The following is a 24,927-nucleotide window of genomic DNA, read 5'->3' on the forward strand; positions in this document are numbered from 1 at the left end:
TGCTGCAGTGGTGAGAAAGGGGCTTTATAAAATGCACATCCTGAGCAAAATGGTTCCAAATTTGAATATTCCCAGTCGGGTTCAGGTGACAGTTGCTTTTGTCTTTTCCACTCCAGAACTCTTTTGTGACCTGGTTCAAAGCTCTTGAGTGGGAGTAGGTCATCAAGGGCAGTGAGTAGTATGCCAGAGGCAGAGGGGTTAAATAGCAGATGGTTGGATGGGATTGATGATATGATAGTTTATGATATGATATGATATGATATGATAGTTTATTTATTTATTTATATAGCGCCTATACACAATGGAGGAAGGTGGACTTTCCAGGAGGCCTTGAGATATTGAACATTTCCATTGTCAGAATTTGATTGGAGGGGATTAAGCAAGGGGATAGACTGGGCTACAGGAAGATTGATTTTGAATGTGCTATCAAAGTTATTACACTAGGCGGTGAGAGTGTGTTGCCAATGAGCTCACCATTTTTTGGAGATATCAGTCGTACTGTCTGACCAAGGTGATATAACAGTTAGGGTAAGATGGTGGAATATTACCGCTGAAAAACAATTGAATTGTGTGCCAAGTAAACAAAATAGAAACCTGCTTTAAGTATGCAGCTCAAAATACATATTGGCTTTGATGAAATGGGTACCAGACATAACAATTTTTTTTTTATTTTGTTTGTAAGCGGAATGTATTGCAATACTCTCAGAACTTGGTTCTCCCTACTCAGCTGAAGCAATTCAATGCAAGACCCATCGTACAATCATTATACATGTTTGTATCAGAAACAATTGTTAACATTATAAGCCGTAAGCATCCTTCCGAAACTTGAACTCATTAACAAGAAGGGCCGCATGTTGTCAGCGATGACTAAATTTGTCTGGCAGGGATACAATGTATATCGTGCCGCTGACCAGCAAATACCGCTGCAAACACCTCAGAGTCTCCACATGAACCTTTCAGCATCTCATACAAATAGCAACTTTCTTGATGGTGAAAGTGTTCCGCGCATCATTTGCCCAGAAGAAGGCAAAGTACATGATAACCTAACATTAGAGAGAGGACAGCTTGTCATGTACCCAGACTTGACAGATGGTGAGGATAGTTATTGTTGGAGACTTATTAATACTCTAAATAGAAAGAAAGGGAGGCAATGTTTTCTTTGGCTTCCACTGAGCGTGCCTGCATGAAGAATTTCCTTATTATAGGATTCGCTTCCTGCAGGAGGAACATGTGCAGAATATGAAAATATGCTATCAGCAGAACATTCCGAAAAGCCGTTTGCTGTGCTTGGTATTCTCGAATGTCACTTATTTCCCTTGAGCTCTTGTTCGTCAAATCAGGCTTTTCTGAATGGTATATTTAATATTATTACATGCAGAAGTGCATTGTGTATCTATCATTTTGTTGACATCATGTTTTTGTAATAGCCGAAGAGTCAGCAACAATAAGAAAGTAAAATAAGAGATGAACATCCATCATCTAGTAAGGCTTTACAGATTTTGGCAGCGTAACTAATGCCATAAGAATTGAAGAAATATGGTTGTTACAGGGCCTGTAGTTATGGTTAAATTGCTCAACTCAAAGGAAGAGCACTGTTTGGGTGGCTTATAACTTTGCCCCCCCCTGGACGAATCTGCACAAAAGTTTGCAAAAACAGTATATGGCCTGATCAGATTGATCCTTTGAAGATTGGTGGGATTACATGCATGGGGTGTAAAGTTATAGGGTGGGTTCCAAAATGTGTTGTTATTCCCAAAGACGCAATTGCAACAAAAATATTGGTCACGTCTACAGGTCAAACTGCTGGATGTATCTTTTCCAAATTTGCGGCAGGAGCGTTGGCTTGGTCCTGAAAGCGTGCTTTTGTAAATTTAGTGTAAATCCATCCAATTTTTTTTTTTAAAACGACAAAAATGTAGGGGAACGAAAATGTGTGATATCTGGGTTTGGTCTGCAAACTGACTTCCTGTTCCTGTCCGCCGACCAGTCTACGATTGGTCCAGGGGCCGATGCGAGGTTCGCGGACATCGGACGTGCCTGCTGATTGGATGGTGAAAAGCGTGAGGTGCGTTACATTTTTGGAAATGCCCACCATGTTCAATTTTTGCGAACAGCGGCTGTTGTCCACGAACATCGCGGTACCAACATATTAAACACAAGATTGCACTTGTTAAACTAATGAAATAATATCGGGGTAGTTAAGAGGATGGGATGGGGTATTCATATTAAAAAATGGATCTTGGTAGTGAGGTTGGATAAACACACTGTACATCAAGTTCTCTTATAAAAATGTAGTTCAACAATTTTATCACAAAGTAAAAATCACATAAATACTATACAAAATCAATCTACTATTTTCCACCTTTCATACCCACTCGTACCAACACGCATACAGTCTTTCACCAATGTTTCCGATAAACAGGAAAGATAAACTTGTATTGAAGTCTTTCGTGTCACCCTACATAATATATTATATTCTTTCTTTTGCACCCTTATTTCTTACTGGTATGCATAAAAAATCCAATAGTGTTCTCTCACAGACTAAGGGGGTCATTCAGAGTATGGAAGTAACCATGCCGCTATTAGCGGCATGGCTACCCCCATACTGGGTACCGGGTCCGGGTTCCTTGAATGAGGAATTACCGGGCCATTCCGACCTTGGAGGGCCCGGTAATTCCTCATTCAAGGAACCCAAACCCGGTACATCCCCATTCCCATTCGAGCCCCCATAGGGCTCTATGGGAATGTGGAAGGTGCTAACAATGGGGCTGTTATTAACGGGACCGTTGTTAGCACCCTGGTCTGCTCGTGGGACCCGCTAAGGACGTCTGGTTTTACCAGGCGTCCTTAGCAGGTCCCGCAAACAGAACTCATAATGAGGCAGTAAGAGGTTGACGGCTCTGGCACCTTTACCGGCACCGTTACCCTTAACCTCCAGGGTCGGAATGACCCCCTATGTCTACATATGTTTGGGTCGATTCCAGGCAAACAAATGTGGCCCACAGTCTTCTCGACCTTCTTCAGCACAGCAAAATGAGAGTGACCTTGTCCTCACTCTCGTGATAAGTATCGGTGGAAGATGTCTTCAACAATTTTACAGTTTCATTCTACCTTCAATTTATAGATGATGGGGGTAGTGCTAGTACTAGGGTATAGATCCCAAGTGTTCGAAAGAGCAACGTTCCAAAGGTAAAACGAGCTATCTCCCAAATAATCAAAGTACCAGCATGGGAAGTATCTTTCTCCTGATGTCTGTCTGTGTCCCACTGTCATATAACATCTGAAGATGAAAAGATCAACACATTAATCCATGCACAGCTTCTAGCGTGGCGCTTACACTCAATGGGATTTCCAAAAGGCAGAAGTTTGTAGGAGATGACAATGAAGTCAGTGGTGCTGTTGTCAGACCATGTGCGCCCATCTAGGTCTGCACAGCATCTGTATATTGCTTCCAATGAATGAAACTTGTTACGTCTAAACCGGGATGGGATATTGCCTTCAAAAGTCCAAAAACAGGCGTGCTTTTTTTCTCTGATGTCCACGAACATGTTGTGGATATCATTTGGATTGCAGGGGGGTAGCGGTGAGTTTAATTAGTTCACTGTGTATGATACGTACTTGGTATGCAGTTAATTGTGTTGTGGTCAGTGGCTAGATTCTGGGAGGCGTGGTCACAGGCCATGCCCCCTAGAATATGTGCACTGGGCACAATGACTACCGTAGTAGTATGTGTATTGTATTTATAGGTAATGTAGTAGGAGTAAGGCTAGAATCATCATAGTAGCAATATGCGTAAAGTAATTATTTGTAATGTAGTGGGAGTATAACATGTTTGTAATATGAGGTATTAGGAAATGTAGTCACTAGGAAAAAAGAAACAGTACTGGATATAAAATAAAAAACATAAATACAAATATTACAAATAGCTGCAGGTAAACAGTTGTGAGACAGTTTTGTAAGTGCACTACATGTTCAAACATATAAGTGTATTGTCGTTCAAATACATAAGTGTATTGTTACATAGTGGTGTGCAATAACACATGCATTGGTGTATGGCAGTCACGTTACCCTTACATACCCCCCGCCTAATATAAACAACAGTTAGCAGCTCTGATGGTGTGCAGGAAAGGTGGCAGGATGGATGGAGACGCTGAAGATGTGGTGCACAATGTGCACCTGAAAGGTATTCTATGTACTGTGACTATTGTGGAAGTGGACACCACAGTGCTGGTGTGTGCAGACTCTCTTTTGAAGACTTTGTTTGTGCAATTAACATATTTATGAGTCCATTGAATGTTGTCCCATGCTACTGTGCTTACCCTATAAGCTGAGGAGCAGTGAAGGCCCCCTGGGCTTTTATGTTATTACCCCCTACTCCCAAGCCTGTTGGGTTGTTTTTCAATTACTGACACATTGTAGGCAGTGGTGGCAATAACAGGCTGTGGATTTTACTACACAATTACATGTATGATAATAACATTTCATTGATAATATTTTGCATTAAAACATGAAAACGTCCTTTTGGGAACAAGGGCAGTTGGTGTAACCCTTGGCCCATGCTGCTTTGTTTTCGTTGTACTGTCATTCTTTTTTCTGTGTTTCAGGTTTTTCGTATTCTTATTTTTGTGGGTGGGTGGATTGGGTGAAAAAGTAGAAGTGTTCTGCGGTCGCAGAACGACTCCTTTGTGCTCCATTCGGAGTGTTGTGCGAATTGAAGTCTGTTGCTGGCAGGGCTACTTTTATTCCAGTAGTAGCATGTGTATTGTAATTATAGGTAATTAAGTAGGAGTAAGGCTAAAATGATCATAGTAGCAATATGTGAAGTAATTGTTTGTAATGTAGTGGGAGTATAAAGTGTTTGTAGTATGAGGTATTATGAAATGGAAACATTTGGAAAAAAATGGTTCTGATAAAAAATTAAAAACATAAATACAAACACTCCAAATAATTGCAGGTAAACAGTTGTAAGACATTTTTGTAAGTGCAGTACACGTTCAAACATAAGCGTATTGTTACATAGTGGTGTGCAATAACCCATGCATTGGTGTATGGCAGTCACCTAACACTTACATACCCCCCGTTTAGTATAAATGGCAGTTGGTAGCTGTGACGTGTGCTGGACAGAGGGCAGGGTGGATGGAGATGCTGAAGGTGTGGTACACCATGTGCGCACCAGAAAGGTATCTTATGCACTGGGACTATTATGGAAATTGACACTGTATTGCTGCTGTGTGCAGACTCTCTTTTGAAAACCTTGTTTGTGTAATGAACATATGTATGAGTCTATTGAATGTTGTCCCAGGCCTATTGCGCTTACCCCAAAACTGAGGAGCAGCGATGGCCCCCTGGGCCTTTTGTGTTATTACCCCGTACACCCAAGGTTGTTGGCTTGTTTGTCCAATGACTACTGATACATTGTAGGTAGTGTTGGCAATAAAAGGGTGTGGATTTTACTGCACAATTACATATATGATAATACCATTTAATTGATACCATTTTGCATTAAAAACATGAAAAAGTCCTTGTGAGCACGAGGGCAGTGGGTTTAACCCTTGCCCCATGCTGCTTTGTTTTCCAATGACTGTGTGACAACGTTCATTGTAATGTCATTGTTTTTTGGTTACTAGTTTCATTTTTTTAATTCTTATTTTTCTGGGTGGGTGGGTTGGGCGAAAAAGTAGAAGTGTTCTGCGGTCGCAGAACGGCTCCTTTGCGCTCCATTTGGAGTGATGTGCGAATTGGAGTCTGTTGCTTGTAGGGCTCATTTTATTCGCTTTTAGTGGCCTTAGGCCTTTGGTTTGGTGGTGGCGTTGCTGCCTTTGCCGTTTCGCTGGGGCTGAAAACTTTGCATATGCGTGTGTTACCTCACCTCCTATGCTGCACTTGCTTCCCTTCCTTTGTGGTTCTGCAGAGGGACACCTGGGCCCTTTTGGCACCATGGTGTGAGATCCTAACTTGCCTTTTGTTTCTCTCGGTGGTCCTCTTTTTGTATTGTGGCGGAAGGGGAGGGGAAGAGAAGAAAATGGAAACTTAGGCAGAAAAAGGGGGGATAACAAGAACTGTCGGTGTTGTTTACTTATTGTGCTGTACTAATATTGTACAGCTTCAGTGCCGCTGTACTCGCCCTATGGGTCCCCGCAGTCCCCGCTTGTGGTGGCCTTATTTAGTGGCGCTGGTCCTTGTTATAGTTCTCCTCTAGCTTTTATCTAGAAGCTGAACATGTGCAGAGCATGATACTGTGCATGCGGCCTTGGTGGTTGAGTTAAGTATATGAAGGAAAGCATTGTTATGTGGCCTTCAAAAAAGTGCCCTAAGAATTTGTGGGAATAAATGTGTCGACAGTCCGCAAAGAAATGATAACATTCACTATATTAAAAGCAGACACTGGAAAGTAAAGTTTGTATTTTAGAAAACTGTGTTGTGAAGCAGGTTGTTGTGTACAACATTGGAAAAATGGAATGTAGGCAACATTTTAAATTAAAGCTATACAAGTGTGGAAAGTAATTATCTGCCATATGATGAACACTGTGATGCATGAATGTTGAATTTGCTGCAAAGGGTAGATGTGATACATGTCATAAGAAACTTTAAATTATCGCCAAAATATGATTGTACTTGTATATTGAATTGTAAAGTCTTTACTGAAATATGTTTTTTGTCCTCTGTTTCATAGTTTCAACAGTGTTTGGACAATACTGATCAACAACTGATGTGTAGTCAACATTGTGTGGGATGATCGCCAGATAACAATGTGTCCTTTTGTCGTGGCAGTCACAAGAAGCAACATGGTTGCATATAGGTTCTAGAAAAGTGCGGATGTGAAAGTATTACATTTATTTCAATTGGAAAGCAGTACGTTTTCCTACGTAATTGAGCGGCATGTGCACAGATTATAAAATTTTTGTTGGACAACGCAAAGACTTGCATGGATGAATCGATCATTGGATTTGGCGGCAGAAGATTACAGTTGTGGATTTCAGTGAAAATGTAAACCCTGCCATGTTAGGTAACTATGAACTGGGTCCCAAAAAGTACATTTCGTGGACTTAAGTGAATGTTTTCATTGCCGTGTCAAATTGATTTTTATTTTTATGGTCCCCACTATTTCTGTTTTATTCAAAATAAAATGTTTCTATCATTTCAGTAAAAAAAGACCAAGGTTTTGCGTTTGCTGTAGATGTTTGTGTTTAACTTCTGTGTTGTGCGTACATATGTTTATGACGTTGGTGATGACTTTGTACGTTTGGCTACCATGCCAACTAACATCATTGAAGTAGGTGGAGCTCATTTTGAGCTTATAGTGATGTTTGCGTTAGGGCCGGGCGAATGTAATCAGTGCTGCACGGCTCTTTGAAGTTCGACCGATAGAATCTTATTGAGTTTGTATACTTTATTGAACATGCAAAGTAGATGAATTCTATAAGGTTACTTTGTTAGTTTGTCATGCTCTTTGATTAGAGCTTGAAAAGCACTTTGAAATGTCTCCACCCTGCAGAGTGGAGTGTTGCAGTATATAGGGAAGAGGAAGTCAGTGTAGCTTCTGCAAAATTGGGGAGCTGTGGGAACATGAAGGAGCATGTGCCATACTTCGAGCCACATGATTCAGCCAGTTTTAAAGCTGGTGATGTTCTGAGTTGATACAACCAACAAACACATTGCCATGGTCGTGTTTGGCTCCAGTAATGGTTCTGGTGATGTGGCACACGCGGTGTTCCTGAATAAATTGTCAAATCATTTTTTCACAAAGTACCTCTTGGGTTTTAACCTCTCAGAGATGAGCAGGACACGTTGTTGACAGTGAAGTGAGGATCAAAAACGTTGTACTTTGTAAAATGTCTTGGTGTGCCTGAAGTGGTGAGCTTGAACCTGAGCCAGCTACTGTCCATCCAATCATTTATAGCCTGAAGCACTGAGCAAAGTAGCTATTTCAGAAACAGTGCCCTGAGTCAATTTCATATACAGCTGGTTGCCATCAGCATGACACTGGAAACCAAACCCCATATCCGCCTGGATGTCATGGAAAGGTAGAACATATATGTTCAAAATTCAAAAAATGTATTCTAGATTGAGGTGTTTCGAATTTCAACAAAGATTTGGAAACAAATGATAGCATTGACAAATAAATTGCTATGTATGGAGTTAAGTATGGAGTTATGTATTTAGAAATTCTGCTGCAAATACTATCAAATGCTCAAATATGTTTTTTTAAGTACAAGACTGCCGGTATAGGAATTAAAAACAGGAAATCAAGAAAGATGCCAACATATCAAAACTGCATGGAGAATATGTTGTCGCTTGTCATTTATGAGAACATGATGTGTATTACCATGCTACCAGGAACACATATGATATTTGAATGTATTGTATAGAACTGTATGATTCTTTATTATCATCGTATTTCCATGTCTTATTTTCTGTTTTTATCCTGCTAAGTCCTAAAGTTCTCTACATTGTGTTTGGATATGATAGACAATTCTTGATTGTTCAGAATGGTGATAGTCTATGTTCTAGGAGTGTGGGAATGTGCTTTTTGTTGTGAGTCACCTTTATCTGTCATCTATTAGGAGCAGTGCAGACAAACCAGTGTTCTGCTGAAATTGGCATCCAACATGGTTGCACTCACAGGAACAAAACCCTATCCCCTTCCTCCAAACTAGGAAGAGGAAAAGGGGCTAATAATGCCTCATTATGTATTTGAGAGAGATAACATCACGACTCACCCCTCTCCTTCCTCACAATTAAGTGGGCTGTCTCTTTTTTCTCAACATTCTGTTATTTGGGTCCACAATAAATCCATTCTCCGACGACTGTGTCAGGGTGATCAGATACTAACCGGCGGGGCAATAAAAAAATAACGAAATAGGCATTAAGGAATTTATTTACCATTCCTGGTTCCTCACCACACTCTTCATTATTCCTGCTTACCACAGGGGCATCTGAAAAGCCATTAGGGAAGTTGGCTACTGTTTGCAGAAGGCTTGTATTGTAATTCTTGGTTCCCTGATATTTCCTCTCAGCAAATTGCTCGAGGCCCCTTTGCTAATTTTTTTTTAAACACATTGTGCGACAGAAATAAATTTAGGGGGAGAGGTGACAGAGCTTACCTGCAACCAAGGTACACCACTTCTGGCCCAGGCCCGCGCTAGTTCCCTGTACCCAGAGAACCAGCAGAACCAGAGGTGGAGCAGCAGCCAGAAGTCAGCAGCTATCCCTAAGGGTGGCCCAGCTCAGGCTTCTGTGAAGACCCCACTTACCCAGCCCCTGTGCGCCTTTGGACCTCAGCTACCACCGCTGCCTTTGCATGGGGCCAGTAGGAGATTCTTTATCCCACAGAAAGGAGACAGAACAGCAGTCCTCCACGAAACCACTGTCTGAAAGACAAAACAAAAACCAGGGGATCATGGGTAAGTATCCTACCGTTTTGGGGAATGGGGGCTGTCAATAATCAAGGGTGGAGAAATTGAGAATCACTGTGGCAGAGCACCTTCATGCATAGGGACTGGGCCGAGGAAGAGGCGTGTGGAGATAACACACCATATGCAATGTTGGTAAGATAACCTAATGAGTAAAGCGCTATGTTCAGGGATATGCATGCAATCTGTAGCCACCAGACTGCTGAATCAGCCGTTCCTCCTTCCAGGTCAATACATTGAGCATCATAATTGGGTTGGTTGGTTAATAACACCAGCTATTATTATTATGTTGTCGATAGAGTGACATAAACACCAGATGGAAATATGATAGTACTGTTTAACTTCTTGAATTTTGTTGAGCACATCCTCTATTTACACGAGTGTGTGAGTCCCTTTTAAGATCTCGCATAAGCAGATCGAATGCACAGAGGACTGTCTGTCTGTATGGATCCCGTCAGAACCCGCCGCATATCAGTTATGAAAGGCTGAGGACAGCACCATGCACCTTTCAGGTGCAGCTGTCATTTAATAAACTGTCATCTCCCACTAGCTCATCAGCACTTTCAATACTTTCATTGGTGCGCTAATCCACCAGAAATTGCTGTGTTAATAATTGTTCACATTTATTTTTTGCAGCAATCTAAGTATCTGAAATATTTCTTTTCAGAAGGCTGAACTTTTTTAGCAGCATTGCCATTCTGTCTAACGCATCTCTGACAAGGAGATGGCGGATCTGTCAGGCAGTATTGCTTAATTAAACCCTTCTTCAGTCGCCCATCTTCTAACACATCCATGCAAATTCTTGGCAGTGATCGACTTCATCATACACCGGCTTCTTGATTCCCGCACAGTTTGTTTGTTTAGTCATGTGAAAAGGAACACAGCTAATCACGTTGGTGGGGGTAGCGAGATCACCTAGTTCCTGTACAGACTCTGCCTGAAAACCTAAATTCAGCACTGAACATAAGCTTGAGCAATTCACTAGCCTACCTTTTTATATTTCTGATAAAGTGAAGGGGAGTAAGCAAATTACCTTTACTGGAGTAAGCAAGCGACCTTTTTTGCAAATAGTTGAACTTCTTATGGCACATTTAAAAGAACGGATATAGAAATATTGTATTCTAGCTGTACCCAGTGTGTTGTATGCTGATTGTATGCTGATCTAGGCCACCCTCTTTCCTCACTGTCTCGCTAAGTCTGTCTCTTTGTATATGTGTAACGTGGCGTTCTCTGGTGTGTTTGCCAGCACCATCTCAGCTGTTTCTGACAGCAACACAACTAGAGAAAAAAGGATACAGGGCTTGACGAGTCTAAATAGTACCAACAAACAGACTAAGGGGGATGGGGCCTTCCACTAGTACCTTAATCAGTTGGTGTCGAACCAGCCGTTTTATAGTTGTGCGAGTCGGTTGATCTACATTCCGATGTGTTGAGCTGTGGTGATCCAGACAGGTTATACGAGTCGATTAGTCGTGTTCAAGATCAAGCGTGGTGCAGTTGGATATGGTGTTTGAAGGATGAGGCCACCAGAGTCGATTTGAATTCAATCATGGGTAGCTGACAAAGATGCTGCTAGTTTGAAGGGTGGGTCCGAACGTAGTGATTTGAAGGTTTCTGTAATAACTTGGTACATGAAGAACACCCGGACCAGCAGGTAAGTTATTTGTAGGTTTATTGTAAGATAATTGCCAGGAAGATAACATCGCCACGTCCCTCCATGCCAGCTAGATCTCCACTGTCCCTCATGGAACCTGCATTCAGAGCATAACATACCAACACTCCATACACACTGACATCACCACATTCCACACACACAAACTGATATCACCACATTCCACCATCAGTGATGTCACCACCTCAGATACACATTACAACACCTCTCCCTCCTTAAATTTCTTGAACAGGAAGGAACTCAACTAAACCAATCACCCAACACAATCCCCTACATACACATGTGGCCACCACGTAAATGCACCAACTAACCACACTCCACTGGTGACAAGGAAAACTGTCACCTGGAGCTCGCTCAACCCCCAACACCATAGATTATATGACACTAATAGAATTGCAACTCCATTAGCACTAAAACCATGGCAGAAGCATAACCTACATGGAACCCCAAGAATACGCACCTTAACTGTGCCTACAACCATTAAAACAACAAAACCATGTCAAAAGGACCAAATCCATGTCAACTCCCAACTCTAACTCACTCCTACCCCACAATACACCAACACTGAGGATCCCACCGAAGTAGAATAAGGGCTAACTCCTCCCTTAAAACCAGAACTGTAAATACACTCGAGAAACAAAAATAATAAACTAAGCACTACCACCTGTTTCAAGCTTCCCCTTGAAACCTAGGACCTGCCACGCCCCAGCATTCTCCAAAGTACACTGCCTAACATGCCAAACCATCCGTGCACAAACAACCTTCCACCCTAGTCTGCACCTTAGGGCACCAGGGCTGCCACCCCCAGGCACGATCCCAGCTCGCCAAGAGCAACAACAAGCACATAAGCTTTAACATCAGTCCATAACTACACCCATAAAGAGCACACCTAACACAACAAGAACACCTAAGAAAACACAGTCCACTGAACTGCGTCAAAACACACTCCTTAAGCCACCACAACAACGAGACCCCACTGCGAGACCCCAATCACACCATACACACACCTAGGACCCCTAGCCCAGCCAACTGCATCCCCACAGCACACCAAACACACACCTAGATCCCCTAGCCCAAGCCAACTGCATCACCGCAGCACACCAACACACACTTAGGACCCCTAGTCCAGCCAACTGCATCACCGCAGCACACCAACACACACCTAGGAACCCTAGTCCAGCCAACTGCAACACCGCAGCACACCAACACTACCACTTAGGACCCCTAGTTCCAGCCAGACTGCACTTGCAGCAACAGACCATAAACAACACTGGACCCCTAGTCCATGCCAAACTGCATCACTGCAGCACACCAACACTACACTCAGGACCCCTAGTCCTAGCCAAACTGCACCAAAGCAGTACACCAAAAGCAGTGCATAACCGCACACTAAGGACACCATGTCCAAGCCACAATGCACTTACAACCCCATGCACTTACAACCCCGCATGGGACCCCTATACTAACCTAGACTACCATCAGAGTTATACACCATTTAATAGAAAACTCCAACTCACAACATATCTAACAACCGGAGTCATATATCCGTCTTCAAATAATTTCCCAAAAACTCTTCACTCATCAGGCACAGCCTCCACACAGAAGACAGGGAACACAACGATATTAAACACAACGATGATGCCTTTAAACGTCGTCACTGGGCGACAAAACTTTCTGGTTCTCACGTTGGCAAGCATTTGTGTGCAATGTTGGTAAACATTTGTGTGCAATGTTGATAAAACTCAGAACAACTAAAGGAAATTACATCACCCAATATATAGAACCCACCCGCAAGTCTTTAGTGGAACAAACTTCCACTAGTCCAATCCCACCTGTGAGTCCAGGTCAAATGACCATTAAGCCCCCAGAAGCTAAAAATGAAAAAAAAATATTATTAAGCAATTTATAGACAGTATATTTGAAATACCCATAATGCCCATAAACCCACGACTCACGAGTCCAGCCTGATTTAAGTCCACCTGCAAGAAAAACTGTACTAATAGCATATTGTAACATATTAAATTCAAATATAATTTGGCGAGGAAACACACGCATCCACACTGACACCATTCAGAAACCTGGATTCGCAAAAATAACTCAAACATAGACCACAACACTACACGCCATTCAAACCGACCCTTTACACACATGCTCTGTTGCAAAACACATACCAAACACATACAGGCCATACGAACAAGGGACAACACACAGCGGGCCTACCAGCATACTCTTACTGTCCTTGAACGCCATCTGTTATCCTTGTCCTTAGGAACAACACGCAGGAATGCAAACCCGATACTCTCAGGTTTCCAAACTGCGAACCGGAACTCCCACAAGTTCCCAGAGAGGAATAAATGCCAGCTACTCCAGAAGAATAAACTGTCTTCAAAGCGTTCCTCGTTGCACACTCATGGTGACTTCCATTAGTCACTGTAACTGGGGCACGAATCATGCCAGTCCTATAATTACTGGCTATCCCCCCATCCAAACTGCTTGAGCAGTCACACGTACCACTACAAGTCCAGTTCCAGACTCGGACACACATGACTCTTCTAAACTCTGCATGCACGGCACATTCGGAACTCCTCATGCGTTCCAGCTCTTCAGGCTGGAACGCACTGCAATGACGCTTCGACGTCATCATTTCACCGCGGATGCCGCAGGGGATATATCTCAGCTCGCTCCCCATTCCTGTTGGCGAATTCTCTCGTGTCCGTCTCACTCTCACCCCGGGGTGCTCTCCGCCTCACACTGCACCCGGCACAAGGGAAACCCGAGGCAACGCACACTCTGCCCGGCAGAGCCACTCCACGGCGGAGCCCCAAGACACGGACCAACAGCGACGTACTTGACCCCGCTCCGCACTGCCTGAGGGAACGCAACTGCACCTTCCACCCCTTCACTCAGGCTCAACGCAGAGTAGCAGGGACACTCCTTCTCGGCCTATCGCCGCACGGCTCCAGGAACCCCAACACCGCCCGGCCTGCTGGGGAACCAAGCTGCTGGAGTGCAGCACACAGCTGTGGCATCCGACTCGAATGGCACTTTCACCTTCAGCGCACACTGAACTGTGTGCCGACTAGCCCCTTCCCTCCTCCCAGAAGGGCAAAGGCACGGTGAACAAACTCCTGAGGACTGCAGGAAATTCACAAGGGGTACTCTGTACCAGTAGCCCCCTCACCTGCTATGTGCAGTTAAGCAGGGCTCCCAAACAAGTGGACATGCGTACTCACCACCACCCGGCTAGCTGATACGCTGTACTTGGCTCAGGATACTAGAAGCAGCCAACTGGCATCACCATGGGACGTGAGCAATCGGAGGGCGATGTTCCTGGACTTCAACTGCTGCCCCTTCACGACAGGATCCCATTCTCGTCGCCAGTGTAATAACTTGGTACCTTAAGAAGCTTTGCACACGTGGGTTCAGAGCCCATCCTTGTCGCCAGTGTAACAACTATGTACCTGAAGTAACTCCCGGACAAGCAGGTAAGTTATTTGTAGGTTTATTGTAAGTTAGTTGCCAGGAAGAACATCGCCATGTCCCTTCATGCCAGCTTAGCTCTCAACTCTAAATCTTAGAACCAGCATTCAGAGCATAACATCCCCAACACTCCACACACTCTGACATCACTACATTCCATACAACAGTGATGTCACCACACTCAGATACACATTACGACACCAGTGTAACAACTATGTACCTGAAGTAATTCCCGGACCAGCAGGTAAGTTATTTGTAGGTTTATTGTAAGTTAGTTGCCTGGAAGAACATCGGCATGTCCCTTCATGCCAGCTTAGCTCTCAACTGTAAATCTTAGAACCAGCATTCAGAGCATAAATTCCCCAACACTCCACACACTCTGACATCACTACATTGCATACAACAGTGATGTCACCACACTCAGATACACATTACAACACCTCTCCCTCCTTACATTTCTTGAACAAGAAGGAATTCCACTAAAACTATCACTAAAACAATCCCCTACATAGACGTGTGGCCAGCACGTAATGCACCCACTAACCAGACTCCACTGACGACAAGAAAAACCACCACCTGGAGCTCACTATCACCCTCAACACATCCAATTATAGGACACTAGGGAAATGCTTAGCAATAAAATCATGAACATGGGACAAACATAACCTACATGGCACCACAAGAATACACTCTCTAAATGTGCCTCCAACAAATTGGACAACAAAACCAAACCTGTGTCAGAAAAGACACACCCAACTCCAATTCCACTCCACTCCTTCCCCACAGAACAACAAACAATGAGGAACCCACCGAAGTAGAATAAGGGCTAACTCTTCCCTCACAACCAGAACTGGAAATACCCTCGAGAAATGAAAATAATAAACTAAGCACTACCACCTGTTTCAAGCTGCCCCTTGAAACCTAGGACCTGCCACGCCCCAGCATTCTCCAGATTACACTGCCTAACATGCCAAACCATACGTGCACAAACAACCTTCTACCTTAGTCTGCTCCCTAGGGCACCAGGGCTGCCACCCCCGGGCACAATCCCAGCTCACCAAGAGCAACAACAAGCACACCATCCCAACATCAGTCCACAAAGCGCACATACAGAGCACACCTAACACAACCACGAACACCTGAGAAAATACAGTCCAACTATACTGTGCAAAAACACACTCCTTAAACCACCACAATACGAGACTCAAGTCCCAACCAACTGCCGATTACAGTACACCCACACCACCTAGGACCCCTAGTCCAGCCAAACTGCAACCCTGCAGCACACCAACACCACAACCCCGGACCCCTAGTCCTTGCGCAAGATAAGCACACCACAGTACGCCGTTACTACGACCCAGGGCCCCTAGTCCTTGCCAAACTGCCCCCCGCAGCACACCAGCACTACCACTAAGGACCCCATGTCCAAGCCAAACTGCACTTACAGCAACATCAATACTACAACTAAAGACCCCAAGTCCTAGCCATCTGCAATAGCAGCACACCAGCACTACCACTAAGGACCCCAAGTCCTAGCCAACTGCAATAACAGCACCAAATCACTAACCTACGGGACCCATAGGCCTACCCAGGTTACCACTGGACACCGTTATGGCACACTACAATTCTCGCAGGACACACCCCTCACAACTAACAGCACTGCACTGCATAATTTCACACCTCACCCGCCACAGTCTCACGTATAAGACGGGAACACAATGCAGGAATACATATAGTGACGATGTAACCACACATCATCTCGGAGCGAAAAAAGTTCCAGTTCCCAAGTTGTTGGAAGTTTATTAAAGGGCAATTTTAAACACCACCAAAAAAAAGAAAAAACACCCTCGAGTCTTTGGATGGACAACCAACACACTGGAGCAAACCCACACGCAAGTCCATGTTATGACAAATTCAATCCCTCCTGCAACCTGTAATAAAATCATATTAGCATAGAGGAATAATTAGAACTCAAAGGCTACCGCGAGTCCCAACATCCACATTAAAGTCCACCTGCAGGAGAAACAGTTATTCTTAAAACACAATCAATTTTAAAACACATTCAGTAGATAGAATTGTAATACATTTCTTCAGCACACATTTACTTTGGAACACATGGGCCACCCCAAAAATTCTTTCACTCACACTGGCCCGACACATATTTACTAAACTGAACAAGTAACAGGCCACAACATTAAGACAAGACTTCTCACATACCAGCCTCACACATGACACATCAACATTATAAGTTCTCAAAAAGACCTCCTCTCATGGAGCAACTAACAAGAAAGGAACAAAGACCCCTCCACGGCTCCAAACCTCACTCTGCAACACGAACCGATGTCCATATGGCAATGTAAAACTGTCAATCCAAGAGACTGCACAGTCATCGATGCGCTCCTTGTGATGAGCGCCAGCAGAAAATCGCCATGCAGCTGGATTTCACTCTCACTGCCTGGCAATCGTTCGGTGCAACACAAGCACATCAACGATGCTGTTGCTGGGATCCAACTCCTCCCATACGAACTACAGTAGTCCACGACAACTCCAGCAGGATACAGTGCAGTGCGGCTTCCCTCCGGCACCGACCTCGCTACACAGTCCACACACGCAGCACATTCCTGCTCAGAATATAATTGAATTCTGAGTTCCAGCAGTTGTCGCTGGAACGTATGACATCTGCAGGGCAACGTCATCATTCCCTTTGCGTCGCTGCCGAGGCTACATCTCCACTCCTCTTCGATGGCAGCGAGCTCGTCGGAGTCCATGGCGCCGGGGAATCCCCACCCTGACACCCTCCACCATTGCCAGCACTTGAGTGCAGCCTCCTCATGGCAGGCCCTTGGCGAGCCCGGCTCCTGAATGCTCTCCAGAAGCTCGCGGCCCAGTGCCCCATCAACTAGGCACCGGCTCGCCATATTAGCACGCAGCCTGTAGCGTGCTCCGCCGGACACCTACCGGCTACCGACCATCCTTGACCACGCTCAGTGCCCGAGCATCCACATGCCCCAGTTCAGTGCTGTCTCGTTCCACACTACTGTGCTGCGCTGGCCTGTGGATGCTCCTCCTCCCTCGCCTCCAAGACAGCCTCTGTGCCACCTCCTTCCTCACTTCAGCGGCACCTGGTAAGATGCTCCTCTGCTCCCAATGGAGACCAGGATGAGCACTGACCTGTCCAGCTCCAGGGCACAAAACTACCAACCCATAGCACCGCCCGGCCTGCTTGGGCCCTCTCTGCTAGCGCACTCCACCCAATGCCACTCCAGCACCACACACCGGCTTGTGTGCCGACTCGGCTCTTCTTTTCAGCACCACCCGGCCTGCTGAAGAAGTATCTGCAACCCAGTTAAAACATCACTGCACCAAAGCCTGCTGAACTCTTGAACATGGGACATGAGCTCAATGAAGGCCGATGTTTCCTGGCTTTGCACTGTCCTCTCCTCGACAGAATCCCACCTTCGTCGCCAGTGTAACAACTATGTACCTGAAGTAACTCCTGGACCAGCAGGTAAGTTATTTGTAGGTTTATTGTAAGATAATTGCCAGGAAGATAACATCGGCAACGTCCCTCCATGCCAGCTAGATCTCAACTGTCCCTCATGGAACCTGCATTCAGAGCATAACATACCAACACTCCATACACACTGACATCACCACATTCCACACACACAAACTGACATCACCACATTCCACCATCAGTGATTTCACCACCTCAGATACACATTACAACAGTTTCCGCAAAGGCAAGCTTCTTTATTTTGCTGGAGCAATTGAAGTGCTCACCCGGCATGGTGCAGCAGCGAACTGGTTTGAGACTCAGCAACAGCAGTTCAAAGAGGGTCGACATTTTTTTTTAAAGGCAGCATCATGGGACTTGTTGGTTCAAATGTGTTTGAATGCAGTCGACGATGGTTCAATCTGGTTCGATGCAGAAGAAATTGGAGCACTTTTTCACCTGAATGGATGAGGGCTTTGAAAAGATCAGCCCTATCAAAAAAGATCCAAATGAATTCTTCTTGAAGAAAAATGGGGAGAACACTTCCATATAAACGCTAAAGTAAGTGCTCATGGATTTGGGTAAAGCAATCCTGCTTTAAGAGGTCAAATCCCACCTTAGGTAACAAGTGGACTTTGCCTCATTGCATCATACTCAAAGTGCTTTGTTGTGCAGGAAGTGGGGGAGAAAGGATGAAATGTGAAGTCTAGAGAAAGGCCAGATGGTGGAATCCTTCCACAATTATGCTGAGCTCCCCATGGTCACAATAACTCAATCCCCTTCTCCGGCCCACGGCATCAAAATCCCTTTGGTATGCAACGCACAGGTGTGAGGCTGGAACATTTTTTCAGTGTGTGCCCTGAAGTGGGAGAATGGGACAAAAGAGTCCCACCAATCCCCTCACGCCCCTGGCCTAGAGGATCGCGGCCCAGACACCCGCCACGAGAGGAGTTTGCCTATCTACCAGACGACCAAATACCCTGGTACAGGAACATACGGATGTGCCCACCAGCCTGCCCTGCCCAAACCGACACCTACGGCATGGATGAACTCGACTGAACCATTCAACAGTAAATAAACACATCGTTAGAGATGCCATGACGACCTAGCCAACGGTCAGAACACCCGTGCAAACATGCACACTGGACACTCCCACACCAATCCACACGAAGAACATATTCAGTGCTATGACGTAGGTGACGGACACACCCACTGACGCGCATCTTTATTATTTTTCACATAGGTTTTTCAAAATGCAGAAACGCAAGACGCACAACGAACTCATCTAAAATGCTTGCTGACGCTTCTCCTGACCCATGCATTGCAATGAGAAATATAACGAAGGCATGATACTGGGGATAAAGCAATATGACACCGTAACTTAAAGCGCCGTGCATCAAACATCCCCACCTATGCACCAGGCCCAAGTAGGCCGCAAGCAAGAGCCTCCATGAACATTGAACGAGCAAGAGTACAATTGCTGACCCTGCAGAATGAGCCGGCGAGAACAGACAGCCAAGGGAGCAATGTTGCAAACTCGCATACCACAAGCCGAAGCCAAGGTCACACCTGCAAACTAAGCCAGACACACACTGGAAAATGCAACATTAAATGTGCAGAATTCTGCCTCAACCACGGTCTCTCCTCACGTGACCAAGCCGAACCTGACAGGGTGCCAGGCCCAGGAGGGAGGAGGCGCCTGGGTCCCACGTTTTGAGACACAGGCAGCAACAATGAAACGACTCAATGGACATCTGCGGCGGTGGGAGTAGTCTGCTCTCAAGCTTATGAACAAATCCACGCATTGTCTGCACAAACACATAGTTATACATTGTTGCAAATGGCAGGTGCACCGCGAGCTGGGAACAACGATGGTCCCAAGCTGGGGGGCTCGCGAGTGGACCAATCAGAACATGGGGCACTTATCACTGACGCCATTAACATTAGCCAATCATCAGGGGTCTTCATGTAAAAATATTCATGTATCTAATAGAAGGGAAAACCCAAGTATACCACCTGACTGACCCTTAACCACTAACCGCGTTCTGTATACGTATGCTATACTAACCCTACCACTCGAGGAACCAATCCAGAGTGATGATAGGTTTTTTTGCTAACTTTCCCAGGTGACGCAAGTAGCGCGTCATACTGAGGTAAAAAGGGCCTGCGAGCCCCACGAATTTCGAGAGAGAGTTAGGACGGACGCGTACGATCCTTGACCCATCCCTGCCGTTGTTTAATAAACAGCAGAACCACCTTGCTTCTTGCGTGTGCCTCATACTCATTTTTGGGATACGCGGGAGGAGTTGGGGCCTCCCTGCCCGGGGGTCCGCGGACGGCCCAGCAGACCCCGGGAGAATTTCCCCCCGACAAGTTGGAGGCACTGCTGAGATCTGTTTAAGATCTGCTTTTATTTTATTTTTCCGAGTGCTCTCGTTGCGAGGAGGCCCGGCGGCGCGGCCCCCTCTGCCGCTGCCCCCTTTTTGAGGACTACAGGACCATCGCGGAACTGCGAGAAGACCGGACAGCGCAATCCGGATATTGGCCTTCGGGAGCCGGTTGAGAAGTATCCCGCCCGCGGTTGGCGAGTGTCCAGATGTGGTCCAGACAATGGGGGGGGGTGGCAAGCCGCTTGGAGGGGTGCACGCGGTCGAGCGGCCCCGCATAAAGAGAACTTGGTGAGTATGCCACGCCCAACAAGCAATGTGAAATTGTAAGGGAGGGGGAGGGAATAGAATACGGGAGGTGGGAGGTGTTACACAGGTGTGCGGCGAAGGTTTGATAAATTAGTGTTGAGGGTGAAGTGAATGGTAGCTGGACAAGTGCGAGAGCAGTCCGCTACGTTACGGAAGAGAAGGGGGCGGAGCACAAAAACATCACGTGCGGCAGCTCGTAGACACTGATTGGCCTAGGTCGCGACCACCTGTAAGGGTGTGTGTGTGTGCGGTTTCCTACGATTTGGTGATTATTGATCAATGAGTAGATGAGGATCCCTATTGATCGAGCAGAAAACTCGATAGATAGATGACGTTTCCCTGTAGGCGGTAGCTAGCTGGTTGCCTAATACGGAAGATAATTGGCTGGTTAAGCCCTCCTGTCGAGGGGCGTATCACACGCGAGGTGACGCAGCGTATGCAGTCTGATTATATTGTTGATTGCCTTGTTCCAGGCGTGACAAGAGGACAGCTGTGGGGTTAACAGGGGTAGATTGCAAGCGTATTTTGAACTTTTAAAAACATGTAAAGAACTTACCAGTAGTTTTGGAAGAGATCGGTGACGTCACCAGTAGGGCTTTCATAGGATATCTCGAACACAAGGCATTTTTCGGAGAGTGGTGGGGAAGAGAATAATGGAAAGGGAGTGGAGACGGAGATAAACGGTAACGAGTAGATCGGGGCAAGGTGAAAAGGGGGCCGTGGCCGCGCACGGAGAACGCCGGCCACGACAAGCGAAGAAAGAGGAGGAGGGGTAAAACAAAAGTGGGACGGCTGTATAAGAACGTCACACAGGGCACGCAGCCGCAGGGGGCTACGTGCGCCTCGGCCGTAGGGGGCCGTAAAGGTGTTCGGTAAAGAAAAAAAAAAAGAAAAGAATATACAAATGCAAATGCTGTGTTTTACTATTTTTCCTTAGCGGACAATCGCAAGTCCCCAAAATTACAGGGCCAGGTAAAGGATCTAAGATTGTATAGCGCACACTGTTAGCAAGATAATCGCTACCAAATAGGGGTAGGATAACAAGTGAAGTGCTACTATGTCATACGGGACAGGATCGGGAGGGTGGGGGAACACCCTCACTACCCCGCTACAGCATATATGTAAAACACTGTCACCCCATAGGGAGAAACTGATCAAATACAGCATAGAATGGACAGAGGGGACGGACAACAAAATGACAACACCATGGCCGCCTAATGGCAGTTTCGATCCATATACGCAACATTCACTGTTAACCCATCTGCATAACACGTACAAGGGGAAGAAGTTGACACACCACGTGGAGGTGTTTAACTTATGGAGGATGTTCCAAGGGTCCCGACCAGGACCAAACGGAATGTTCACTATGGGGGAAACAACGGAAGAAAAGAAGATTAAGGAGGAAGGAGAGAATGGGGAAAAAGAGAGTGAAGACACACAGAACACGGGGAACGGACAAGAGGGAGGAGAAAAGAGTAACAACCTAAACGAAAAGGAAATAAAAAAGGAACAGAGCGACGATATGCCCCTAGCGAAGGTAGTGAAAACGGAGGAAGGGGGGTTATATCCTTTAACAGAACTACGAGAAATAGTAAGAGAACACTTATGGGCGGCTGAGGGGTACTCGAACCCAGCATACCGCCCGCCACCATATACAGCTACAGGTGGCCACACTGGAGGAGAGCAGACTAGTACGACGGGATCAGCTCATACGAAGATGCCCGCAGGGGAGGGGAGGACTGGCGAAGAACAGATCGCGGGAATAGGACATGATGAGTGGGTAGCTGCGCAGGTATTATTGAAATTACGAGGTTCATTAACAGGAGAAGAGAAGGAGGAAGTAAGGAAAATGGACGAGGATAATACCAGAAAGAGTGACATAAAAGGGGAAGAGGGGAAAAGAAAGGAGGAAGAGCTGTTACGACAAAAGGAAGAGATTTTGGAGGAACGATTAGCAGAATCAAGGGATGAGCAGAATGCACTGATCAAGCAGCTTGAGAGAGAGGAAAGAGAGAGAGCACGGGAAAGGAAAGAAAGTAAGAATGAGTTGGAAAAAATGAGGGAACGAACTGAGGAGCAAAAGAGAGAAGCCGAAAGGGTAAAGGCAGTAGCAGAAAGGGTATCCAGAGCAGCACTGCGTGACAAGAAAAGAGAGGAAGAAAAGAAAGAAAAAGAAATGGAAATATGGAAGAGGAGATTACTGTCAGAAACGACAAAGAAATACGAATAAGGGAGGATGATAGAGAGTATATTAGAGCAGGAAAGAGCGAGATGGGAAAGGAAGAGAGAAGAAGAAAGGATATTGGAAAAGATGAGTAGTGAAGTAATGGAGGAGTTAATAAAGAAAAGAGAGGAAATTGGTAGAGAAATAGCAGAGAAAAAAGAATGGGAAAGAGAAGATAGGAGAGGGGAGAGTGAAGTAAGGAGGTATGTATGCAGGAACACAGAAGTAGCCACAACATCAGCACAAAGGGGAGCAATTGGTAAAGAAGAAACGGGAGGAACGGATCTAATAGACTTAAAAACAGTAACGAACAGGGGGAAAAAGACAGATTGGGGGTTGTCACTCCTGGATGACTTTTGTATCAAGGAAAAAGAAGGAATGGAGAAGGAAGGAAGAAATAGTGAAAGGGAAAGCCTAGATAAATTTTACATCACCCGGACAAATAGAGAATCACCATGGGCCTGCAGGAGAAAGGAAGAACTGGAGGGAAGTGAGGGGGAAGAGCAAGGAATGGCGGGAAGGCAGACACGTGCAGCTACACCCTCATCATCCCGTCCAACATGCTCCACCACCCCACACTCATCCCGTGCAACATGCCCACCTACACCCGCACCCGCCCCTCACAAACTCACACCCTATGCAGGCAGGCTTAGAGATCTCCCTGGACGCAGGCAGGAAGAACGAATACACACGCCCACATCAAATAAAGGAAATGATAAAAGAAGGGGGAGAGATGGAGGAGAAACAGTTATGAGCAGGGGAAATATGGACACAATTGGCGATGTAGACGACACGGAAGAAGAGGAGGGGTACATGGACTCGACTTTTGGGAACCCAGGGGGTCAAACAGGACACAATTTAATGCCACTTCTGGAGAGGGGAGGGGTTAGACCACAATACGTCCCTTGGAAGCATGCAGACAAGGAAAACATAAAGTGCAGGCTCCCATCATTAAGTGGAGGTGCGGGAAAATGGATATATGAAATGGAAAAACAAACCGCAGGACAGAAACTGGCAGTGGGGGATGTAAAGGGCCTTCTAATATCAATTTTGGGGGATGCAGCAGATGACATCTGGAAGAGAGCAGGCTTCCCCGGGATCACAATAACAAACACATCACACGATGGGGCACCATTCGCAAACTGCAGACATGCATTATGGCAAGCGCTGAGGGTACAGTACCCAGACACATCAGACATAGGAGCAATTACATCATGCAAGATGGGTGAGAACGAAGATCCTGTTGATTATATCCAGGAAATTCAAGAGAAGTGGCGTATGGAAACTAGAGAACAATGGGACAAAACACCAGCAATATTCTATCATATACTAATACAAGGGCTCCCAGAAGCAGTTCAGAAACAACTGAAGAAGGTAGTGGGGATGGAAGCAAAAGCATGGCCAGAAATACAACTGACGATAGTACATCATTGTAGGACATGGCAAGAAAAGATGAAACAAAAGGAAGAGGATAGAAAAGCGGAAGAGGCTAAATTGGTACAGAAAAAACTTACTAAATACACGATGGAAGGTGCACTGATAACTACACCTACAACAATGACTCAAAACCCCACACAAGTAGTGGCTGCACAAGATCCCTCCCAAATACAATCATCACAGATTGTAGCACAACAGCTGCCACCACCCCAACCATACACGACTAACATGGGAGGAGGATACTCAACGCCAGGAGCTGGATATTATAATTATAACAGGGGAAGGGGAGGAATGATGAGGGGGAGGGGATACGGCTATAACAAACAACAGCAAGGGGGAGGATTAAGAAATTTCTACCCCACCGGGCAACCAGTATACCAGGACAATTCAGGGAGCTTTCCATGGCAGAACAGGGAACCACTGGTATGTTGGATTTGTGGATTACTAGGGCACATGTCACGCACATGTAGAATGAGACCCGGCACACCAGCATGGGGAGAACAGGGACA

Source organism: Ambystoma mexicanum, chromosome 10 (genome assembly GCF_040938575.1).
Source record: "Ambystoma mexicanum isolate Mex_15411 chromosome 10, UKY_AmexF1_1, whole genome shotgun sequence".
Taxonomy (NCBI): domain Eukaryota; kingdom Metazoa; phylum Chordata; class Amphibia; order Caudata; family Ambystomatidae; genus Ambystoma; species Ambystoma mexicanum.